Source organism: Solanum verrucosum, unplaced genomic scaffold, assembly GCF_900185275.1.
Source record: "Solanum verrucosum unplaced genomic scaffold, falcon-dt-bn FXZP01000104.1, whole genome shotgun sequence".
Lineage (NCBI taxonomy): Eukaryota > Viridiplantae > Streptophyta > Magnoliopsida > Solanales > Solanaceae > Solanum > Solanum verrucosum.
This window is the reverse complement of record NW_026019915.1, coordinates 1,214,948-1,232,420: the sequence shown is the minus strand read 5'-3', so window position 1 is coordinate 1,232,420 and position 17,473 is coordinate 1,214,948. Positions and strand designations below refer to the sequence as shown.

Genomic DNA, 17,473 nt, shown 5'->3' with positions numbered 1-17,473 from the left:
TTTTTATTTACCTTCATTCATTGTTTTTTCTCTTTTATTTTTCTATTGATTTTACGTACTCTTTTTATTTATTTGTCTTTCCTTTTGATTTGATTTCAAATTTAATTTAAATGCCCTGTATTTAAAATAAGTTAATTTTGAACAAATATCAAAATAAGTGAAGAAAATCAAATAAAACATAAAAATTTAAAGGACACTTTTAAATTATTTTAAAAGAATACGCATAATTTTAAAAACAACTAAAAGTGAAAATATAAGAAATTAATGAAAGAAAAAAGAGTTTAAAGTGAGAAAGAAATTGAAGAAGTATTTTACAAAGAAAGAAATGGAAATAATTAAACATATGTAAGTTTTAATATCAATAAATATTAGCACTAACTAATTATAAAGTTACCAATTAAAAATGGCTTGTGTCAAATTTGTTCACTCATCACTAGTTTTCAAGAGTGTGTGCACACTCTCTATGTCATTTTAAATTACTTTAGGGGGTAATAGAACCATAGTTAAGTTTAGGTGTGTCTATGTGATTTCGATCATAGTCTAGAGGGATACTTGTGTCTTATCCCTAAAATTTATTCAAAATTTAGTTACTAATATTGAATATCACTATTATAGATATTTGAATTCATAGTTCAAATATGGCTTGATAAAATCCAAAATATCTTTCACACTATTTGTATATATCTTGTGAAGAATTTTTTGGGCAAACGTATATGAATATATATATATATATATATATATATATATATATATTTAAAAATTATACAAATGATTAATGACAATCCAAATTTATTTATTATTCATATAAAAAAAACCCACCCTACAATAAAATAAATAATAATTGTTTTGGTAGAATGATCAGTTATAATTTGTAAACTCGCATTATGAATTATTAAAATACAATTGAGTGAATATATATTGTAATTAGAAGGATTCTTACACATGTTTAACCGGTTTTATGACAGTCAGTCAATTGTAATTGTCTTCCTCTGTCAGTATTTATTACTAAAAGCTTAGGCATATAAAGTTTAATTAATATCAATGTGTACATGATGGTAAAATATGAACCTTACACCATGTCATATTTTGTTTTGTTATCTCTATCAACGATTTTACATTGACAATTAACCACTCTTCAAGGATTACGACTAAAAGTTTATGCACGTAAAGTTCAAGTAATATCAAGATGTACTTTATGATACAATACCATACAACATGCCATATTTTATTTTATTTTTGTTATTTCCATCACCAAAATTAAGACTAAAAGCTCATGCACGTGAAATTTAAGTAATACATGTCATCATTAGTGGCTAAAAGAGTCAATTGAAACCATTTCATTGAAAAGTATCGATACAATATGTTTTGTTGAATCTTTAGATATTATATCAAACGAATTCATATTTTCTCTATAAAAATACCCCTCACAGAAAAAGTGTTTTTTTAGAATGTTTTAAAATAAGTTCTAAAACAATATTATGAATTAATGAAATACTATAGAAAGAATATATGTCGTAATTTTGAAGGATTGTCATATTTTATTTTGTTATTTCCATCATCAAATTTATCAGTTTTACGTTGATAGTCAGCCTACTACAATCGTCTTCCTCTATTGGGGCTTAGCAGTGAAAGCTCATGTACATAAAATTTAAATAGTATTATCATCATCAATGGAGGAATCACATGTATTCAAAAGGTGTCAACTCACACCACTTCATTGAAAAAGTATACAATGTTGATTGTTGAAAAGTTTTATTTATATGCATACTATGTATTTGATCACTTTATATATTTACAGATATATTTTGTCATGTTTTGTTTTTGTTATCTCCATCACCAAATTCACCAATATTATGTTGGCAGTTAGCCTACATCAATCATTTTCCTCTAGCGGGAATTAGAATTGAAAGCTCATGCAGGTGAAGTTCAAGTAATATAAGTATGCACCTTATGATATAGTATAAACCTTACAATATGTCATATTTCATTTTGTTATTCTTATCACTATATTCACAAGTTTTTTTTATTGATTGTCAGCCTACTGCAATTGTTTTACTCTATCAGGGCTTAAAACTGAAGCTCATGCACATAAAATTTAAGTAATACACATCGCCATCAGTGGTAGAGCCACACATATTCAAAAAGAGTCAACTGACACCGCTCCACTAAAAAGGTATAGACACTACGTGATATGTCTATCTCTAAATATTATATCAAATGATTATTGACGATCCGAATTCACATTTTTTCTGTAAAAGATACCCCACCAAACAAGTGCTTTTTTCTAGAATATTTTTATATAAGTTCTGAAATCACATTAAGAATTAATTGACTACTACTGAGTGAATATATGTCATAATTAGAAAGATTTCCATATTTTGTTTTGTTATTTCCATCAGAATTCACCAGTTTTACATTGACAGATAGTCTACAACAATCGTCTTCCTTTATCGGGGCTTAGGATTAAAAGATCATGCACGTAAAGTTTAAATAATATTCATTATCATCAATGATGGAACCACATGTATTCAAAAGATATACTATGAAAATGGGTTAAAAGTTTTATTTATATACATTCTATTTATACAATCCCTAAATTTACAAGTATGTTTTTTTTTATGTTTTAACACACCTTGAAAAAATAGTTCCTCCAATTCAGTCAATGTATAATCTTAAGTTGATACTCACTGAAGGACAAAGAAGATTATGGCAAGTAAACCATACTCTGCATAAACCATTTGTAGCCGTCATTCCCATTTTAAACTTGTAAAGAGAAACACACATGAAGTAATTTTTCTTGTCTTAAAAGAATCAAATTCACTCTTTGTTTGTACTAAAACAAGGTGAATTGTGCATTTTAAAGAATCGACGGAAGGTCCAATGATGGATGAAACAGACGAGATGTTGGTTTCACAACTTGGTTGAATCCCACAACACAGAAATGCCCATTTCTTAAATCCAACTGTTTCTTCGAATGAAGGACCAAATTTGAAGCCTCATTCAATTCCTTTTCCATCTGAATCTGAGTGGCCATTGAAAGTCTCCTTTCATGGTTTCAATGGATGGAGGGATCAACTAATGAAATGGAAAGAATGAGTTGAAATAATGGAGGTTATCCATCACCCTGTATGGAAAGGTGCAGGAATTTATGGAGCTATCAAGAGTTTAGTTTATAGAGTCCAGACATATCAAAATTTGATTTTTGGGTTGGTAGAGAGGTGATGCTGTGAGACTAACAGTTTTGTGTTTCCGTGGGATGAATCTACTGTTTCTCTTGAAGACATGATGATTTTGGAAAGGTTTTCTGTTTTGGGTGACTTTGTTTTGTCCCCCTTCAATCCCCTGAGTTGGTAGAGATTAAAGAGAATCGTGAAAATGCGCGAAGGGAGCTTATCGGATTGACGACTAATAATCAGAGTAAGTGGTTGAATTTTTTCATGAATAGTGGTAAGGATTATGAACATGAAGCATTTCTTTCTCTTTGGTTATCCAGATTTGTGTTTCCATGTTAAATAGGTGCTCTTGTTTTCTCAATAGTTGTTAATCTAGCTAGTGGTATGCGACTAGCACTTGCTCCTATTGGGTTTTGGGCCTTTTTTCCTTTCCTATATGGATAAATAAAAGTCTAAGGTTTTGGGTCTTCCTTGTTTTCCTTTGTTGATTAATTTAGCCCAATTTGACTTGCCCATTTTGCCAATAAGCCCATTATTATGGTGCCTATGTAAGACTTTCTTTTAGGTCTTATTTTAAAAGGATCACAAGAGATTGTGAGCAGCCATATAGAGAGAATAATGCTAAGAGTGCAGATTTTCGCACAAACCCTAGCAGCCAATTTTAAATCGCAATTCTCGCTTCGTTTCTTATCCAATTGAGCTGATTTTTGGATAGATTTTTTTTTCAATTTAATCTCTGATTGGTAAATGAGAGAGGATGATTTGGAGTCGTGTAGCTCTAGATTTTTGCTCGTGAACAGTAGCTGTGATTTGGTATTTTTACTCCTTTTATTTCTCTAGTTTTTAGTGTTGTCTTGTAGTTGTGTTGCTCATTGGCCATTTTAGAGAACACTTGTATAACTCTTGTTTATTTAATTGGAGCTTTGGCCTTGTGGTTTTTACTCTTCACACTGAAGAGGTTTTCCACGTTAAAATTTGGTGTCTTGTGTGTTGATTTATATTTCTTGCTTGGTTGATTTGTTTGTTGCCCAAGCAGTTTGTTCTTGCATTATTTTGTCTTCCTTGGTTCAAATAGAAGTGAAAATTTTGACTTGGGTTTTCTTCAGTTATTGCCCTATCATGCACATTTATTTTGTGCTTGTCTTTCCCAATAGCTCTTGTTGTTCTTGCTAGTATATATAGGGACTTGGGCTCGTTGAAATAGGTTATGATAATTGCTTCATCAGAAGTGACAGGTAGAAATGGAGACAGATTTGACATTCATAAACTTAGTCTTTGGTCGCCAGTGTTCTTTGTTCAAGTTTGGGCTTGGGAGAGGATGGTATCTTTGCAGCCAGAGCAGGCTCCAAATTACAATATAGTTAGTGGGGTGAGAATACGCCGATGACATAATATGAAACAATCGGGTGTAATTAATGTGAGGTCTACTATTGACTCATTCATAGATGTTTTTCGATGGAGGCCATACACCTTGGCCGTGAATGTTGGTTGATTCCCAAGTTTTACAAGGATAAAGAAGAGTAGCTAATATTTGCAGGGCGAAATTTGGATATAGAAATGGAGTGTTTCGTTCGATGCTTGAAAGCATCTGAGCTTGTTGGTTTTGATTGTCAAGAGCCCTATCGAACAAATTGGGTAGCAATACAATTTGGATATGATCAAGACTTCGCTAAATGGATTCCTCGCTCGCCTTCAAGTCCAGAGCTTCCTGGTACAACTACAATAGACCTATGGATTATGATTTGTGGTTATACTATCCTTCTAGGTTGTTTGAACTAGATGTAACTACAAAGTATTTGAAAAGATGGAGAAACGAAACTAATCGGGATGTCTTTGATGTTCTTCCTGATCTACCGAAAGAATGTCAACTGGAGAATTACCATTAAGTTCCTCCTGGTTTTTCTCATCATTCGATAGGCCACTGTTTTACAAACTTCCATAGATGAATTCTCCTTGTCATTTTCTATTCTGTAATATGCTTCTGCTTCGAATGAGGAGAAAAACCAGGAGAAACTTCTAGTTAGTTCTCCACTTGATATTCTTTCGGTAGATCAGGAAGAACATCACACACATCCCGATTAGTTTCGTTTCTCCATCATTTCAAATATTGTGTAGTTACATCCAGTTCAAACAACATAGACATATAGTATAGCCTCAAATCATAATCGATAGGTCTGTTGTAGTTGTACCAAGCAAGCTCTGGACTTGAAGGCGAGCGAGGAATCTATTTAGGGAAGTCTTGATCATATCAAAACTGCATTGCTACCCGATTTGGTCGATAGGGCTCTTGACAATCAAAACCAACAAGCTCAGATGCCCTCAAACATCGAACGAAAGACTCCATTTCTATATCTAAATTTTTCCTTCCAAATATTGTCTACTCTTCTTTATCCTTGTAAAACTTGGGAATCGACCAACCTTCCATAGCCAATGTGTATGGCCTCCATTGAAAAAACACTCTAGATGAGTCAATAGTAGCCCTCACATTAATTACACCCGATTGTTTCATATTATGCCATCGGCGTATTCTCACCCACCTAACTATATTGTAATTTGGAGCCTGCTCTGGCTGCAAAGATACTATCCTCCCCCAAGCCCAAACTTGAACAAACAACACTGGCAACCAAAGACTAAGTTCATGAATGTCAAATCTGTCTCCATTTCGACCTGTCACTTCTGATGATGCCATTATCATAACCTCTTTTAACGAGCCAAGTCCCTATATATAATAGAAAGAACAATGTAACATCCCACAACTATAAAGAGCTAGAATTAGAAAGAGTAATTTTTGGAAATAATAAAAATCTAGAAATTTGACAAGAGTTAAGTTAAGAATGAGTTTTGGGTCAAATTCAAATAACCATAACTCCTATCTCAAGATGATAGAGGTGTGTTTACAGATACCATAGGAAATATCTTTCCAATGCCACTAAGTTTACGTTATTCCGAGTTCGTATGAGTGAGATATGCCCATAGGAAGTTGGGTTGTTTAAATAAGGAAAGGCCAATCCGGATTTTAGTAGGGCAATATGGTCTTTTCCATACCCAATTAAATAATTTCGTTTTTGGTAATTATTTTGGTGTCTAAATTGAAGTTAATCAGTTTAACTTTTGAAAAACAAGTTACGGTTTTGAGAGAAGAGAAAATAAGAGAAAAGAAAAGGAGAAAAGAGGAGAGGAAGCAAGAATCGTCAAGACCTTCAAGAATCCCTTGTGGATTTCATAAAGAGGTGATCCCTACGAGGTATGTGAGATCACATAACATTGGGTTACTTCACCCACGCGCCAATCATGATTCAATTCAGCGAAGTTGTATTGCTTTGAAAGCAAATCGTATGAGTTCTTCATAATAGTTCGTTTGAAATCTTGTGGGTTCTTGTTGTTGGAGTTTCTTGAGTTTGACTCATGTTTTAGGTGTGTTTTTGAGTATAATATTACATATATTGATGGTATAGGTTATTCTAAGTGTTTAGGGAAAGAACCAAGTTGAAGTTGGGGGTTTAGAGTTGAAAAACGAAGGAGAAAAGTCGAAATTCACCTGGGCAAAGGCCTAGGGTGCCGCCCAGCCAGAGCGCCCCAACCCTGTGTCTGAAATTCAAGGGCTGGAACCCTGCGCCTCTCAGAGCGCCAGGGACGCCCGTTCTTCTACCTTTTCCTCCTTCTTTCCGTACTAGTTCCTTAGCAACGTACATATATTTTCTAGTCCATTTCTATACTATAAGGTACATCTAAACATCATGAAATCATCCATAAACACGAGATCATGAACCTTGAATCCATAATTCAATTCAAGGAAAGTTAAGAGTCAAGTCAAAAGGGTTAGGAGTTAAGTTAAGAGAAGTTCATAGAGTTTTTCAAAAGTCTCTTACAAAATTTTTAACTTTGTTTTAAGACTTAAGATTTGAGTTGTGTAAAGAATAAGAATAAAGCTCATTTCTTCAAAGATTATACAGGAATTAAGTATTCCCAAAAGTTAAAATGTTTTTCACATTTGATCAAGGAAGGAAACACCAATTTCCAAGAGAGCTTTTAAGCTATGTTTTGAGTAATTATCTCAATCCAAAGAAAGAGTTTTGTTTTTAAAACATATGAGGTAAGTATATTTTGGGTGTAGTATTGAGCACCGATTTGGGGACGCGAGTTCATAATAACTCAAGTCTCCATAAACTATGTAGCCATCATGGGTAGAAAGGATCATACTTTTTAGATGATTCTTTAGTGCTTTTTAGCATAGACTAATGGATCCACTTAGTTAAGGCATTTTATATGACGGCAAAGTATAGGATAGTTCTGGCAGCGTGGGCAAGACACTATATCATCACTTAGGCTCATAGTGGTGGTTGTCGGTTAGAGAAATTCCCACAATATTATATTACTTTTATGTAATTGAGTTGTTATTGCATTGCTTTAACATGTTGAGTTATGATCTATTGTTTTAAATGATTTGCTTAAACTGCACCTTTATTGTCGTTTTTACTTTGCATTTGAGTTGAGTTATTGCATGAGTTAAATTCTGAGACTACATCATGTGTTTAAGTCTTCCACTGAGTAAGTAAGCCAGTCCAAGGGTTCGCTTGGCGTCAACAATGGTTCTCGAGTGTCGGCCACGTCCAGGGTGTAAGCTCGGGGCGTGACAAACTTGGTATCAGAGAAAGGAGTTGAAGAGTCCTAGGGAGTCTATGAAGCCATGTCTGTAGAGTCCTAGTTATCGGTATGAAGTGTGCCACATCTATAATTAGAAGGCTGCAACACTTAGGAAATTATTTGACTTTTTTCACACTCATTTGTGTGTAGAGTTTGATCTCTAAAATGTTTCTGCTAATTCGTGCTTCCATATGTCTTTCAGATCATGCCACCATGAAGAGTTGTCCGAGGTTGTCCTGCTAGATGAGATGTTGAGGACCAAGGGGTACTTAATGCACCTGAAGTGCAACCTAAAAGAGAAGCCATGAATGTTTAGTTCATGGAAGCGACCCGAATGTTAAGCCAAGTTGTGACTAACCAGGTTGGACAACAAAGAGGGGCTGGACAAGAAGTGGCTGATACTTCAAGAATCCAAGAGTTCTTGAGGATGAATCCTCCAAGTTTCACTGGTTCAAGCACTACTGAGGATCTAGAGAGTTTTGTTGAGGAATTGAAAAAGGTATTTGGGGTTATGCAAGTTTTCGATGTTGAGCAAGTAGATATTGTTGCATATCAACTGAAGAATGTTTCTAGGACTTGGTTTGACCAGTGGAAGAAGGGTAGAGTTGAGGGAGCACCACCTGCGAGTTGGGCATGTTTTGAGGAGGCCTTCTTGGGGCATTTCTGTCCTCGAGAACTAAGAGAGGCCAAGGTACGGGATTTTCTCACTCTTAAGCATGAGTCATTAAGTGTTCATGATTACAGCTTGAAGTTCACCCAACTTTCCCGATATGCTCCGGAGATGCTTGCGAATATGACAAGTAGGATGAGTTTGTTTGTTGTTGGGTTGTCCCGTCTGTCAAGTAAAGAGGGAAAGGCAGCCATGCTAATTGGGGACATGGATATATCAAGGATGATGGTTTACGTGCAGCAGGATGATGAAGAGAAACTGAGGGGTAGAGAGGAGTTTAGAAACAAGAAAGTGAAGATATGGAATGAGTCCTGGTAGCAGAGGAATAATGTAAACCGGTTTTCTTTTCTACAAAAGCAAAAGAGACCTGCTCCATCATCTGCTAGTGCACCTGCACCAAAAAACAAAGGTGAGTACAATGGTGAGAATTCACAGAACTTCTGAGCTAGACCTACACAGTCTCAGGGTAGTGTGGTACAAGGAGGTAATTGGGCCCCTTCATGTCCTAAGTGTGGCAGAACTCACCCAGGCAATTGTCGCGATGGCTCTACAGATTGTTTCAAGTGTGGACAAGAGGGTCACTTCATGAAAGAGTGCCCTAAGAACCAACAAGGTAATGGTAATCAGGGCAATACAGTCCAATATTCATCACTTGCTCCACCGGACAGGGCAGCACCTAGATAAGCTTCTTCCTATACTGGTGGACGAGCAAACCGCCTTTATGCGATCACTAGTCGTCAAGAGTAAGAGAATTCTCCAGATGTTGTCACTGGTATGATTAAAGTCTTTACTCTTGATGTTTATGCTTTGCTAGACCTAGGAGCATGTTTATATTTTGTTACTCCTTATGTTGCAAATAATTTTGATGTTCTTTCTGAGAAACTTTGTGAACCCTTTTGTGTTTCTACACCTGTTGGGGAGTCTATTCTAGCTGAGCGAGTATATCGTGATTGTCTCATTTTCATCAATCACAAGGACAACATGGCTGATTTAGTTGAGTTAGACATGGTAGATTTCGATATCATTCTAGGTATGGACTGGCTGCATGCATGTTATGCCTCCATTGATTGTAGAAAAGTTGTTAGGTTCCAAATTCTTAATGAGCCAGTTATAGAGTGGAGTAGCAGTTCAGCAGTTCCTGAGGGTCGTTTCATTTCGTACCTTAAGGTGAGAAAGTTAGTTTCGAAGGGGTATGTCTATAAATCTAGTGTTGAGATACCTCCTATTGAGTTAGTTTCAGTTGTGAATGAGTTTCAAGAAGTCTTTCGTGATGATCTACCCGGAGTCCCTCTTGAGAGAGAGATAGACTTCGGCATAGACATTTTTCCAGATACTAGTCCTATTTTATTTCTCCATATAGAATTGCACCAGCAAAGTTGAAAGAGCTAAAAGAACAATTGAAAGATCTCCTTGATAAGGGTTTTATTCGACCAAGTGTCTCACATTGGGCCACTATGGTCTTATTTGTGAGAAAGAAAGATGGCTCCCTTAGGATGTGTATAAATTACCGTCAGTTGAACAAGGTTACCATCAAGAATAAGTACCATCTTCCGAGAATTAATGATCTTTTCGATCAACTTTAGGGTGCTACTTGTTTCTCTAAGATAGACCTCAGATCAGGCTACCATCAGTTGAAAGTAAGGAAATGTGACATTCCAGAGACAACATTCAGGACCTGTTATGGTCATTATGAATTTTTGGTCATGTCGTTCGGTCTAACTAACGCATCTGCAACATTTATGGACTTTATGAATAGAGTATTCAAACCTTGTTTATATATGTTTGTTATCGTGTTCATCGATGACATAATAATCTCTTCGAGGAATGAAGAAGATCATGCTATCCATCTCAGAATAGTCCTCCAAATTCTAAACGATAAGGACTTGTATGTTAAGTTATCTAAATGTGAGTTTTGGCTTGAGTCTAAGGCATTCTTAAGCCACATTGTTTTCGGTGAAGGGATTATAGTTGACACTCAGAAAATAGAGGCAGTACAAAATTGGCCTAGACCCACATCTCCAACTGATATTAGGATTTTCTTGGGTTTGGCTGGTTATTATAGAAGGTTAGTAGAGGGGTTCTCATCTATTTCATCCCTTTTGACCAAGTTAACTCAGAAAATAGTGAAATTTCAATGGTTTAAAGGTTGTGAAAAGAGCTTTCAGGAATTGAAAAAGAGGTTGACTACTGCCCCAGTATTGACCTTACCAGAAGGAATTTGAGGTTTTTTCGTATATTGTGAAGTGTCTAGAGTTAGTTTTGGTTGATTGTTGATGCAAAATGGCAAGGTTATAGCTTACGCCTCCAGACAGTTGAAAGCTCATGAGAGGAACTACCCAACCCATGATCTAGAGTTGGCTACCCTAGTATTTGCTTTGAAACTATGGAGTCAATATCTTTATGGTGTTCATGTGGATGTGTTCACCGATCATAAGAGCCTTCAGTATGTGTTTAGTTAGAAATAACTTAATCTCTGACAAAGAAGGTGGTTAAAGTTACTTAAATATTATGACACGAGTATTCTCTATCACCCAGGTAAGGCAAATGTTGTTGCTGATGCCTTGAGTGGATTGTCTATCGGTAGTACCACCCATTTTGAGGAAGATAAGAAAGAGTTAGCAAAAGATGTGCATAGACTTGTATGATTAGGAGTTTGACTAATGAATTCCACAGAAGGAGGACTAGTGGTGATGAATGGGGTTGAATCATCATTAGTGTTAGAAGTAAAAGAGAAGCAAGACCAAGACCCTATTTTTCTTGAATTGAAGACAAATGTTCATAAGCAAAAAGTAATGGCTTTTGAACAAGGGGAAGATGGTGTATTGAGGTATCAAGGTAGGTTGTGTGTACCAAGGGTGGATGAACTTCAAGAAAGGATTATGGAGGAAGCTTATAGCTCTAGATATTCTATCCATCTGGGTTCCACAAAGATGTACCATGACTTGAGAGAAGTCTATTGGTGGAGTAGTATGAAAAAGAGCATTGCAGAATTTGTTGCTAACTGTCCGAATTTCCAACAAGTTAAAGTAGAGCACCAAAGGCCCAGGGGTATGGCTCAGAATATAGAACTTCTGGAATGGAAGTGGGAGATAATTAATATGGATTTTTATTACTCGATTGCTAAGGTGTCGCAGGCAACATGATTCTATTTGGGTGATTGTTGATGGAATGACTAAATCAGTCCACTTTTTTCCTGTAATGACTACCCATTCAGCTGAAAATTATACTAAGTTGTACATTCAAGAAGTAGTGAGACTTCATGGAGTTCCGGTCTCCATTATTTCATATAGAGGTGCACAATTTACTACGTAGTTTTGGAAATCTTTTCAGAAAGGCTTGAATTCAAAGGTAAACTTAAGTACTGCCTTTCATCCGCAGACCGATGGGCATGCAGAATGCACCATTCAGACCTTAGAGGATATGTTGAGGGCTTGTATGATTGATTTCAAAGGATATTGGGATGATTACCTACCTCTTATTGAATTTTCTTACAACAATAGTTACCACTCTAGCATCCTGATGGCTCCTTATGAAACTCTTTATAGGAGAAGATGCAGATCTCCTATTGGATGGTTTGAAGTTGGTGAATCTGGCTTGATAGGACCAGATTGTTCATCAAGTTATGTAGAAGGTGAAGGTTATTCAACAGAGGTTGAAAACGGCACAAAGTCGTCAGAAATCCCACACTGATGTTAGGAGGAGGGAGTTAGAGTTTGAAGTAGATGATTGGGTATACTTGAAAGTTTCATCCATGATGGGTGTTATGATATTTGGTAACAAGGGGAAGCTTAGTCCCCGCTATATTGGCCCTTACAGAATATCCAAGAGGATTGACGATGTAGCTTATGAGTTAGAGTTACCCCAAGAGTTAACTGCGGTTCATCTGGTGTTCCACGTCTTCATGTTAAAAAAATGCATGGGAGATCCTTCACTTATCATACCAACTGAATATATTGGTATCAATGATAGCTTGTCTTATGACGAGATCCCTGTTTAGATTCTAGACTGTCAGGTTCGCAAGTTGAGGACAAAGGAAGTAGCATCAGTCAAAGTTCTTTCGAGAAATCAATTTAATGGGGAAGTTACTTGAGAAGTGGAGGAGGATATGAGAAGTGGAGGAGGATATGAAGAAGAGATATCCACATCTCTTTGAGCCCAGAGAAGGGACAAATTCTCTTCTTAGTAGTCTTTAATTATTATACTTGATTTGTTAGATTTGCTTATTGGGTGTTTGGGCGGAATGTTAGATGTTACACCCTTAGCCTACTAAGAGTAATCTCATTCAGGGACGAATGTTTCCAGGGGGGGGGAGGGAGATATTGTAACATCCCACAACTAGAAAGAGCTAGAATTAGAAAGAGTGATTTTTGGAAATAATAAAAAACAGGAAATTTGACAAGAGTTAAGTTAAGAATGAGTTTTGGGTCAATTTCAAATGACCATAACTGCTAGCTCAAGATGAGTTAGGTGTGTTTCCAGATACGGTAGGAAATATCATTGAATTATGTTTCCAATGTCCCCGAGTTTGCGTGATTCCGAGTTCGTATGAGTGAGATATGCCTATTGGAAGTTGGGCTATTTGGATTAGGAAAGTCCAATCCGGATTTTAGAAGGGCGTTATGGTCTTTTACATACCCAATTGAATAATTTCTCTTTTTGTAATTATTTAGGGCTATAAACTGAAGTTAGTCAATTTACGCTTTTGAAAAACTAGTTAGGGTTTTCAGAGAAGAGAAAAGAAGAGGAGAGGGAGCAAGAATTGTCAAGATCTTCAAGAATCGCTTGTGGATTTCATCAAGGGGTGATCCCTACGAGGTATGTGAGATTACATAGCATTGGGTTACTTCACCCACACGCCAATCATGATTCAATTCAACGAAGTTGTATTGTTTTGAAAGCAAAACTTATGAGTTCTTGATGATAATTCGTTTGAGATCTTGTGGGTTCTTGTTGTTGGAGTATCTTGAGTTTGATTCATTTTTTAGGTGTGTTTTCAAGTATAATCTTACATATATTGATGGTATAGTTTATTCTAAGTGTTTGGGGAAAGAACCAAGTTGAAATAAGGGGTTTAGAGTTGAAAAACGAAGGAGAAAAGTTAGAATCAACCTGGGCAGGGCGCTAGGGCGCCGCCCCAGCCAGAACGCCCCAAAGGGGCTTCTGAAATTTGGGCTCTGGGGTGTCGTGCCAGCCAGAGCGCCCCAACCCTGTGTCTAAAATTCAAGGGCTGGTGCCCCGAGCCTCTCAGAGCTCCAGGGAAGCCAGTTCTTCCACCTTTTCCCCCTTCTTTCCGTACTAGTTCCTTAGCAACGTACCTATGTTTTCTAGTCAATTTCTATACTCTAAGGTACATCTAAACAACATTTAATCATCCATAAATATGAGATCATGAACCTTGAATCCATAATTCAATTCAAGGAAAGTTAAGAGTCAAGTCAAAAAGGTTAAGAGTTAAGTTAACAGAAGTTCATAGAGTTTTCCAAAAGTGTCTTACAAACGTTTTAACTTTGTTTTAAGACTTAAGCTTTGAGTTGAGTAAAGAGTAAGAGTAAAGTTCATTTCTTTAAAGATTATATGGGAACTAAGTAATCCCAAAAGTTAAAATGTTCTCTACATTTGAGCATGAAAGGAAATATCGATTTCTAAGAGAGATTTTAAGCTAAGTTTTGAGTAATTATCTCAAACCAAAGAAAGAGTTTTGTTTTAAAAGTATATGAGCTGAGTATATTTTGGGAGTAGTATTGAGCACTGATATAGCGACGCAAGTTCATAATATGTCAAGTTTCCATAAACAATGTAGACATCATGGGTAGAAAGGATCATACTTTTTAGTTGAATCCTTAGTGCTTTTTAGCAAATATTAGTGGACCCATTTAGTTGAGGCATTTTATATGACGAAAAAGTATAGGACAGTTTTGGCAGCGTGGGCAAGATGTTGTATCATCACTTAAGCTCATAGTAGTGGTTGTCGGTTAGAGAAACTCCCACAGTATTATATTAATTTTATGTAATTGAGTTGTTATTGCATTACTTTAACATGTTGAGCTATCATCTATTGTTTATAATGCTTTGTATAAAGTGCACATTTATTGTCGTTTTTACTTTTCATTCGAGTTGAGTTATTGCATGAGTTATATTCTGAGACTGCTTCATGTGCTTAAGTCTTTCGCTAAGTAAGTAAGCCAGACCAAGGGTTCGCTTGGGGCCAGCAATGGTTCTCGAGTGCCGGCCACGTCCAGGGTGTAGGTTCGGGGCTTGACAAAAAGCATGAGCTATTGGGAAAGACAAGCACAAAATAAATGCGCATGACAGGGCAATAGCCGAAGAAAACCTAAGTCAAAACTTTCACTTCTATTTGAACCAAGAGAAGACAAAATAATGCAAGAACAAACTGTTTGGGCAATAAACAAATCAACCAAGCAAGAAAAATAAATCAACACACAAGACACCAAATTTTAACGTGGAAAACCTCTTCGGTGTGAAGAGTAAAAACCACAATGCCAAAGCTCCAATAAAATAAACAAGAGTTATAAAAGTGTTATCCAAAATTGTCAGCAATAAGTGCCAAACAATGAGCAACACAACTACAAGAGAGCACCAAAAACTAGAGAAATAAAAGGAGTTAAAACAACAAAATTGCAGTTACTGTTCACGAGAAAAAATATGGAGCTACGCGACTCCAAATCATCCTCTATCAGTTACCAATCAAATACCAAGTTGAAAGGAACAAGCTATCCAAAAATCAACTCAATCGGATAAGAAACGAAGTGGGAATCGCTATTTGAAATTGGTTGTTAGGGCTTGTGCGAAAATCTGCACTCTATCATTATTCTCTCTATATGGCTGCTCTCAATCTCTTGTGATCCTTCAAAAATAAGACCTAAAAGAAAGTCTTACATATACACCATAATATTGGGCTTATGGGCTTGTCAAATTAGGCTAAATTAATCCACAAAGAAAAGGAAGGAAGACCCAAAACTTTAGACTTTTATTTATCCACATAGGAAGGGAAAAAATGCCCAAAAACCAACAAGAGCAAGTGCTAGTAGCATACCTCTAGCTAGATTCACAGCTATTGAGAAAACAAGAGCACCTATTTTACATGGAAACACAAATCTTGAAAACCAAAGAGAAAGAAAAGTTTTATGTTCGTAATCATTACCACTATTCATGAAAAAATTCAACCACCTACTATGATTATTAGTCTTCAATCCAACAAGCGCCCTTCGCGCATTTTCAACATATTCTTTAATCTCTACCAACTCAGGGGATTCAAGGGGGGCCAAAATAGAGTCATCCAAAAAACAAAAAACTTTCCCAAAATCATCATGTCTTCAAGAGTAACAATAGCTTCATCCCACGGAAACAAAAAATTGTTAGTCTCACAGCACCACCTTTTTACCAACCCAAAAATCAAATTTTGATATGTCTAGACTCTATAAACTGAACTCCTGATAGCTCTGTAAATTCTTACAGCTTTCCATTCAGGGTGATGGATAACCTCCATCATTTCAACCCATTCTTTCGATTTCATCTGTTGATTCCTCCATCCATTGCAACCATGAAAGGAGACTTTCAATGACCACTCCGATTCAGATGGAAAAGGAATTGAAGGAGGCTTCAAATTCGGTCCTTCATTCGAAGTAAAAATTGGATCTAAGAAATGGGGGTTTTTGTGTTGTGGGATTCAACCAATTTGTGAAACCAACATCTCGTCTGTTTCATCCATCATTGGATGTTCCGTCGATTCTTTAAAATGCACAATTCACCTTGTTTTAGGACAAACAAAGAGTGAATTTGATTCTTTTAGGACAAGAAAAAGTACTTCTTGTGTGTTTATCTTTACAAGTTTAAAATGGGAATGACGGCAACAAATGGTTTATGCAGAGTATGGTTTACTTGCCCTAATCTTCTTTGTTCTTTAGTGAGTATCAACTTAAGATTATACATTGACTAAAATGGAGGAACTATTTTTTTTTCAAGGGGTGTTAAAACATAAAAAATAAATAAACATGCGATTAAATTTAGGGATTGTATAAATAGAATGTATATAAATAAAACTTTTAACTTATCTACATAGTATATCTTTTGAATACACATGTGGTTCCGTCATTGATGATAATGAATATTATTTAAACTTTACGTGCATGAGCTTTTAATCCTAAGCCCTGATAAAGGAAGACGATTGTTGTAGACTATCTGTCAACGTAAAACTGGTGAATTCTAATGGAAATAACAAATCAAAATATGACAATCTTTCTAATTATCACATGTATTCACTCAGTAGTATTCCATTAATTCTTAATGTGATTTCAGAACTTATTTAAAAATAAGTTAGAAAAAACCACTTGTTTGGTGGGTATCTTTTATAGAAAAAATATGAATTTGAATCGTCAATAATGATTTGATATAATATTTAGAGATATACATAGCACGTAGTATCTATACCTTTTTAGTGGAGCAGTGTCAGTTGATTCTTTGTGAATATTTGTGGCTCTACCACTGATGGTGATGTGTATTACATAAATTTTATGTGCATGAGTTCAGTTTTAAGCCCTAATAGAGGAAAACAATTGCAGTAGGCCGACAATCAATAAAAAAAATGGGTGAATATAGTGATAAGAATAACAAAATGAAATATGACATGTTGTAAGGTTTATACTATATCATAAGGTACATACTTATATTACTTGAACTTCACCTGCATGAGCTTTCAATTTTAATCCCCGATAGAGAAAAATGATTGATGTAGGATAACTGCCAACATAATATCGGGGAATTTGGTGATGGAGATAACAAAAACAAAACATGACAAAATATATAAAGGGATCAAATACATAGTATGCATGTAAATAAAACTTTTCAACTATCAACATAGTATACTTTTTCAATGAAGTGGTGTGAGTTGGCACCTTTTGAATACATGTGATTCCGCCATTGATGATGATTATACTATTTAAATTTTATGTACTTGATCTTTCACTGC

At 35.7% G+C, this 17,473-nt stretch overlaps 2 pseudogenes; one reads left to right on the top strand and one right to left on the bottom strand.

Moving 5' to 3' along the window:
* The first annotated feature begins 3,105 nt into the window (after positions 1–3,105).
* On the top strand, positions 3,106–5,059 carry LOC125823055 (uncharacterized; annotated as a pseudogene).
* Positions 5,060–5,421: 362 nt separating this feature from the next.
* Positions 5,422–15,994, bottom strand: LOC125823045 (uncharacterized; annotated as a pseudogene).
* Between the last annotated feature and the right edge of the window lie 1,479 nt (positions 15,995–17,473).